Source organism: Physeter macrocephalus, chromosome 3, assembly GCF_002837175.3.
Source record: "Physeter macrocephalus isolate SW-GA chromosome 3, ASM283717v5, whole genome shotgun sequence".
NCBI classification, from domain to species: domain Eukaryota; kingdom Metazoa; phylum Chordata; class Mammalia; order Artiodactyla; family Physeteridae; genus Physeter; species Physeter macrocephalus.
The window spans coordinates 24,327,602-24,336,350 of record NC_041216.1 but is presented as its reverse complement, the minus strand read 5'-3'; positions in this window follow the sequence as shown (position 1 = coordinate 24,336,350).

The following is an 8,749-nucleotide window of genomic DNA, read 5'->3' as shown; positions in this document are numbered from 1 at the left end:
AGTGGTTACCTACAGGGAGGAAGACAAGAGTAATGAATGAATGAGAAGAAGCCCAAGAAGGGCCACCAAGGAGATGATGATGGTCTGTTTCTCGTCCCGGATGGTATTTACAAAAGTGCTTGCTTTGGAACAATGAATGGGGCCATACACTAGAGCTGAAGGGAAAACTGAAATCCTTTGAAATAGATCTCCAAAATTCCTAGGTTTCTTTAATAGAAAACCAGGAGTTGTCTAGTGCACTCTTTGGGATTACTTGATTCTACGCATCTTTCATCACCTTTGAGCTACTTTACAACTCTGTAAGTTGTTAAACATCGATAATAATACAAATGATTCTTGTCCGGAAAAATGCATATATTGTGTCCAGTGGGGTTGCAGTTGGTTACTGACTTGTGGATACTGACCAATTTTGTATCTAGTAAGCCAATTCATTCCAGCATTCCTGACTGCCTATATGTGTGTCTGCTCTTTGGATTCTCCTTGAACAGACTGTAATGTGTTACTGGTTCTCTTGTTAGTTAATGAGTTAAATAAGATCTCTACATGTGCTTCTTTTTGTTTGGTTGTTTGTTTTTTAATGGCCGCACCGTGCAGCATGTGGGATCTTAGTTCCCCAACCAGGGATCGAACCTGTGCCCCCTGCAATGGAAGTGCAGTGTCCTAACCGTTGGACCACCAGGGAAGTCTCCACATGTTCATTTTATATTTGTATGAAAGTCATGATTATACCATTTTTAAAAATTCTCCTTTACCAAGATCTATAGGTTTTTCTGCCTGTGTGTTAGACTTCAGTTTTAAAAGTTAAACTTAGAAAGTTAAATATAAAAGGGCAGAGACTTCCCTGGTGGAGCAGTGGTTAAGAATCCTCCTGCCAATGCAGGGGACATGGGTTCGAGCCCTGGTCCGGGAAGATCCCACATGCCGCAGAGCAACTAAGCCCATGTGCCACAATTTCTGAGCCCATGAGCCACAACTACTGAAGCCCGTGCTCCACAACAAGAGAAGCCACCACAATGAGAAGCCAGCGCACCGCAAGGAAGAGTAGCCCCTACTCGCCGCAACTAGAGAAAGCCCGCGCGCAGCAACGAAGACCTAACGCAGCCTAATTAATTAATTAATTAAAAAATAAAAGATAAAAGGGCAGGGAGGGTAGGGTGCTGTGACTCCATCTAAGACTGCTGTCATCAAGCCCTGGGACAGGGCAGGCCAACTGCCAAGGCCCACAGGCTCCCCAGAGTGGGTTGGCAAGAATGACAGGGCAATTCCCTGGCCGGGAATCTGAGCCGAGCCTGCAGCCTGACAGCCAGAGGCTGAGGGAGCCTAACTTCATTCACCAAATTCACCAGCAAGAGGTCTCCCTTGGAGGAGGCAGCCTCCTCCCCACTCGCTGAACCTGCTGCGTCCTCTGGCTCCAGGCAGGGGGGAATGCTATTATTATTTGATTAACTCAGAAAACAAAGACCTGGCTGGGGCAATAGGGCTTGAAGTAAGGTTCTCTAAGGGCGAGTAAATCTGGACCTAGAACAGAGAGATAAACCAGGGAAGGAGAAGGGTTGTCTCTGACATTTGGCCCCACCCTCCCAGGGAAATTCCTGCCTCCGCCTTTACATTAAGGAAAGCTACATGAAACTGACCTTGCAAGAGGCCAGGGGCTGCGGGGGTGGGCAGCCACCCTTCCTTCCCGACCCACTCCAATACTCGTCCTTGAGCTTCCGACCCACTGAAGATTGACAAACGATTAAGAGTAAGATGCGGGTTTGCGTTTTGCCCCCTCACTTCCGCAACCCAGCTGAGGCGGCTCCTGAAAGCTCCCGTCGTGGCTTCGGGATGGAATGACACCCTCTCCCAAAGCTGAGCCCCGTCGTTGGGCATTGGTGAGAAGTGGGTGGGTCCTGGGGACCTCACAGGGGACAGAGCCCAGGCCTCCTCCTGGACCACCCTCCTCCACTCACCGAACTTGAAACAGAAGCCCTGCAGCCAACTGCCAACCCCACCCCGGGGGCAAGTGACAACAGCCAGCTACCGTTGACATTCAAGCCGGTCCTCGGAGGCCTCCCTTCCCACTCACAAGAGCTTTTCAAAGTGCTTCTGAAAAGTGGGTCTCAGCTGGGGAAGGGAAGCAGCAATCGTGATGTTGATGCAGATGAGATTCTCTCCATACCCTCCCCATTCCCTAGTTTGTGGCCAGGGCCCCTGCCATTTGAAAACTCCTTGAGATCAAGCATCTCTGGGGCATCGTGAACCCTCACTTGTTTTAAGGACCCGTCTAAGAAAAACAAGGAGTGTTGCGCTTTCTGTTTCACAAGCCAGAATGACTCGAGTTCCAGGAGCCCCAGGAAGGTGAGAGCAACTGTGTCCGGGCATCACCCCAGAAGGCCAGCCGCTCCCAGAGCGTGCCCAGACCTGGTCAAGCCTCACACACCGGGGCCCCTTTTCCCACTGAGATGCGAGGTGTCAGGATTCTGACAAAGAAAACCAAATATCGTATAATATCGCTTACATGTGGAATCCAGAAAAATGGTATAGATGAACTTATTTGCAAAGCAGAAATAGAGTCACAGATGTAGAGAACAAACGTATAGATACCAAGGGGGAAGGGGGTGGTTGGATGAACTGGGAGATCGGGATTGACATATGTACACTGTTATGTATAAAATAGATTACTAATGAGAACCTACTGTAGAGCACAGGGAACTCTGCTCGGTGCTCTGCGGTGACCTAAATGGGAAGGAAATCCAAAAAAGAGGGGAGATATGTATACGCATGGCTGATTCACTTTGCTGTACAGCAGAAACTGACACAGTAGGATAAAGCAACTATACTCCAATTAAAAAAAAAAAAGAAAACATATTGCATAAATAACTTTTTTATTTGAAGAGTTTTCAGCCTCTAAGTTACCATGTTTTTAGGTAAAAAATGTATTTCATTTCCAATGCTTTTCCTATTCGTTTCCTTTTCTTTGGGATTATCCCTGTACAAACTTCGTTTTGTAAAAATTGAGTTACTTAAATATATATTTCCTTTAAATTAAATATTTAACAATTCCAAAAAATAAAATCATTTTTAAAAAGAATTCTGAGGGCTTCCCTGGTGGCGCAGTGGTTGAGAGTCGGCCTGCCGATGCAGGGGACACGGGTTCGTGCCCCGGTCCGGGAAGATCCCACATGCCGCGGAGCGGCTGGGCCCGTGAGCCATGGCCGCTGGGCCTGCGCGTCCGGAACCTGTGCTCCAAAGCGGGAGAGGCCGCAACAGTGAGAGGCCCGCGTACCGTAAAAAAAAAAAAAAAAAAAAAAAAAGAATTCTGACAAAATGTTTGGTATCTGCTCCAAGCCGTGCTCAGCAGTCCACCAGCCTCCCCAAGTCCCACAATAACCAGGTGAGAACTTTGGGGACAGCCTGGATAAGTGACACTCATCAGACCACCCCTGGGGACCCCTGTGTCCTCAGGCTCAGAAGCTTTCTCCTGCGCTGGACGAATTTACCCGGAAGCAGTTCCAAGCACATAAATGAATGGCCAGCCTCTCCCCGTCCCCTCCCGTACAGGTCTCAAGGGTCACTCAGAAAGCACAGGTAGGCATCAGCATCTCCCAACTCCTGCTTTAGCCCTGGGGGCGCCAAGTAAGGGTGGGGATCAGAAAGATGACAATGGGTCGGTTTCCCTGAGAGGTAAGGCCTCAAATTCAGTTTGTAGGAGAAGCCTGTGTAAGGGAGGAAAGAAAAGATTTCCTAGACCTTCTTAGGGTCCCTGGCGCGGTCTCAAAATTAAACTGACGAGACAGATTAACAGGAGAAAAGCATCCACATATATTTCATATAAGTTTTTCTTTTAAATAAGTTTATTTATTTATTTATTTTTGACTGAGTTGGGTCTTCGTTGCCGTGCGCTGGCTTTCTCTAGTTGCGGCAGTTGGGGGCTATTCTTCGTTGTGGTGCGCGGGCTCTAGGCACCGGGTTTCAGTAGTTGCAGCACGTGGGCTCAGTAGTTGTGGCTCACGGGCTTAGTTGCGCCGCGGCACGTGGGATCTTCCCGGACCAGGGCACGAACACGTGTCCCCTGCGTTGGCGGGCAGATTCTCAACCGCTGCGCCCAGGGAAGTCCATTTATATAGTTTTATGATGAAAAACATACCTTTTCCACTATACTTTCTAGTTGGATATTATTGGTGTGGAGATATGATTTTTTGAAGATTATCTTTTATCTAGCAATCTTAGTGCCACGAAGCAAGGCTACAAATAAGAATGGAAAGGGCTTCCCTGGTGGCGCAGTGGTTGAGGGTCCGCCTGCCGATGCAGGGGACGCAGGTTCGCGCCCCGGTCCGGGAAGATCCCACATGCCGCGGAGCGGCTGGGCCCGTGAGCCATGGCCGCTGAGCCTGTGCGTCCGGAGCCTGTGCTCCGCAACGGCAGAGGCCGCAACAGTGAGAGGTCCGCGTACCGCAAAAAAAAAAAAAAAAAAAAGAATGGAAAGAAGAACCAGACCGGAAGTTGGGAGACCCATCCTGGCCCCGGTTCTATCGCTAACCAGCTCGGGTGAGTCACTTCATTTTCCTGTGCTTGCCTTTCCCCATATGCTGTTATGGATGGAGTTGTGTCCCCCCAAAAGGCATATGTTGAGGTCCTAACCCCCAATACCTCATTATGTGACCTTATTTGGAGTTACAGTCTTTAAGGAGGTAGCTAAGTTCAAATGAGGTCACTAGGGTGGGCCCTAATCTAACCTGACTAGTATCTTTATAAGACGAAGTCAGGACGCAGACACACACAGACAGAAAACCACGTGAAGACACAAGGAGAAGACAGCCATCCACTAGCCAAGGAGAGAAGCCTCAGAAGAAAGCAGCCCTGCTGACACCTTGATCTCGGCCTTCTAGCCTCCAGAACTGTGAGAATCAACCTCTGTTTTTGTAAGTCACCAAGTGTGTGGTACTTTGTTACAGCAGCCCCAGCACACTAATACACATGCAAAATGAGGGCTTAGGACCCCAAGGTTCCTAAGAACCCTTGCGAGTAAAAAATATACAGTTTTGGACTTCCCTGGTGGCGCAGTGGTTGGGAGTCCGCCTGCCGATGCAGGGGACGCGGGTTCGTGTCCCGGTCCGGGAGGATCCCACGTGCCGCGGAGCGGCTGGGCCCGTGAGCCATGGCCGCTGGGCCTGCGCGTCCGGAGCCCGCGCTCCGCAACGGGAGAGGCCACAACAGTGAGAGGCTCGCGTATCGAAAAAATATATATATATAAATATATATATATATATACATATATATATATACACAGTTTTGATTCCACTGTTCTATTTTATCTATACATATACCTTGCGTATCGAAAAAATATATATATATAAATATATATATATATATATACATATATATATATACACAGTTTTGATTCCACTGTTCTATTTTATCTATACATATACCTTTCTTCCCCCCCAAAGAGTTGCCATCACTGAAAGTCAAGGAACTTCAAAATTCTGGCAGAGAGCTGGACACACAGTAGCTCTTAACAAATGCTCACAATGAAAAAAGGAACAACAGGGCAGAAGTAGTAGGGAGTGCCCTTAGTTCTGTGAAGTATAGTGGACATTCATTCAACAAATGTTCATTGAGCACTTACTATGTGCCAGGCCCTGTTCTAGGTGCAGGGATCACAATGGTGAACAGGAACTGTCTTCCCTGCCTTCCTGGAGGTGACATTCTAGTATTGGGGGAGGGGAACAAGCCATAAGCACATTAAAAAGTTAATCATGTAATAGGGCTTCCCTGGTGGCGCAGTGGTTAAGAATCCGCCTGCCAATGCAGGGGACACGGGTTCGAGCCCTGGTCGAGGAAGATCCCGCATGCAGCTAAGCCCGTGAGCCACAACTACTGAGCCTACGCTCTAGAGCACGTGAGCCGCAACTACTGAAGCCCGCGTGCCTAGAGCCCGTGCTCCGCAACAAGAGAAGCGACCACAGTGAGAAGCCCGCACACCAGAACGAAGAGCAGCCCCTGCTCAACGCAACTAGAGAAAGCCCGCGCGCAACAACGAAGACCCAACGCGGCCAAAATAAATAAGTAAAATAAATAAATTTATAAAGACAAAAAAAGGAAGTCAATTGTGTAATATTGCTAGTCAGCCCCAACTACTTATTGATGAGCTACTTTGTGCCAGGATCTGGCCCAGAGGTGAACAGGGCCATCCTCCTCTGTTTCAGCTACAGCCCAAAGCAGCCACTCTACTACAGGGCTGCCATAACAAAGTACCACACACTTGGTGACTTACAAAAACAGAGGTTGATTCTCACAGTTCTGGAGGCCGCAAGTTCCAAATCAAGTTGTCAGCAAGGCCATGCTCTTTCTGAAGGCTCTAGGGGAGGATACTTCCTTCCTTCCAGTTTCTAGTGGTTGCCAGCATCCTTGGTGTTCCTTGGCTTAGAGATGCATCACTCCAGTCTCTGCCTTGATCTTCACGTGGCGTTCTCCCTGTATGTCTCTGGTCCAAATTTCCTTCTTCTCGTAAGGATACCAGTAACTGGATTAGAAGCCATCCTAATCCCAGATGACCTCATTTTACATTGATTACATCTGCCAAGGCTGTATTTCCAAATAAGGTCCCATTCACAAGTACCGGGGGTTTGAACACATCTTTTGGGGGGACACAAGTCAGCTCACAAAAGCTGCCATCTTGCTTTGCCCACTCAGAGCGGGCAAGACTGCAGCAGAATTTAAACATCAGGAATCTACCTCTCCATTTCATTCTTAGAATCCAATTAATTCTTTTTTTTTTTTTTGGAGTTTAGTTGATTTACAGTGTTGTGTTAGTTTCAGGTGTACAGCAAAGTGATTCAGTTATACATACACATATATTCATTCTTTTTCAGATTCTTTTCTCTTATAGGTTATCATAGAGTATTGAGCAGAGTTCCCTGTGCTATATACAGTAGGTCCCTGTTGGTTATCTATCTTACATACAGTAGTGTGTATATGTTCATCCCAAGCTCCTGATTTATCCCTGGCCCCCACGTTTCCCCTCGGTAACCATAAGGTTGTTTTCGATATCTGTAGGAATCCAATTAATTCTGTCAATCATTTTCAGATTTTTTTTTAACTGAGCTGAAAGAAAATTATCCCAGCTACATAAAAATTAAAAATTTGGGGGTCTGGGGATAACAAGACCTTTCCTTTTTCAGTTGGACTCTCCCTTTACACAGGATTTTATTATGAGAATTTTCAAACATACAGAAAAGCCGGAAGTGTACAGCAAACACTTCTGTAACCACCACAGAGATTCTACTTAGATTGTTGACCTATTGCTCCATCTATTTTGGATTATTTCTTTTTGACTCATCACTCTGTTGATCAACTTTTCCTTAATCCCACGTTGCTCTGGACTTATCATGAGCCACCTGAGAAAACGTGGTGTTGGACATCAGGACCCAGTGCGGTACCTGAAGGCTGCTCGTCACCAGAGTCTGTTCACGCGTGGATGGGAGGCCTTCACGACACTCAAGAGAAGCAAACAAGAGCAGAACACGCAGCTGGTTAAACCTTCACGGGGATTCTCTGGAGGCCCTGGCCTCTTCAGAAGGCCTCGCCCACGAATGCCAAGGCCAGTGTCCCCGTACACAGCTCACTCATCTCACTCAAGAGAACCTACGAGAACCACCCCCGAGCTCTTGTTTATATCTTTTCTTTTTTTTTTTTTGCAGGCGTTTTTTGGCCATGCTGCCTGGCATGGGGGATCTTAGTTCCCCGACCAGGGATTGAACCCGTGCCCCCTGCAGTGGAAGCACCGAGTCCTAACCACTGGACTGCCAGGGAAGTCCCTGTTGAAGTATAATTGATTTACAACGTTTCAGGTGTACAGCAAAGTGATTCAATTCCATATACATATATATACTTTTCCAGATTCTTTTCCATGATAGGTTATTACTAGATATTGAATATAGTTCCCTGTGCTATACAGTGGGTTCTTGTTTATTTTATAAATAGTATACAGTAAGTCCGTTGTGTATCTGTTAATCCCCAATTCTCAATCTATCCCTCCCCCCTTTCCCCTTTGGTAGCCACAAGTTTGTTTTCTATGTCTTTGTTTAAACCTGAAAAAGAGAAGAGGAAACAGTAATTGAAAAGCAAATTTCTTCCCTATTTGACAATCCAAAGTCCATTCCTCCTACACACATACCCCTACACACATAGCTACACACACCCCTATTCAAGCCCTTACACATATGCCCTTCACACACACACACACACACACACACACACACACACACACACACACGGCTCCTGTGTTGGACATTCTTAGAGAAAGCAGTTTCATTGGGATCTTTTCACTCGTGTTCAAATTTCATTTCTCCATTTGGGAAAAATCACATTTTCAAAATTGCTTTTACTCAATAGATTGGATGCCTTGGGAAATGGCCGAATCACAACCCCCTCACGGTTTCACCACGGTTTTATTTTATTAACACCCTCCCTCTCTTGCAAATGAGAAATTGTGAAATCCTTTTTAAACGAAGGGCTGTTATACATACTAAGGCGGTTTTTCAAAAGTAGAAACCACTGACCCATTCACTAGTTTCCTTTGATACTTAGAGGTCAAATGGCATATGAAATATATTAACTCCAATTGCCAAGCTTCCAAAGCATTTTAAGTTCGCCCATCTCAGTGAGATCTGGCACCATTATTACCACTTTATAAATGAGGAAACCAACATTTAACCAAATGATTACCAGACTTGTTAAAAAGCTACTGATTAGTCAGTTACAA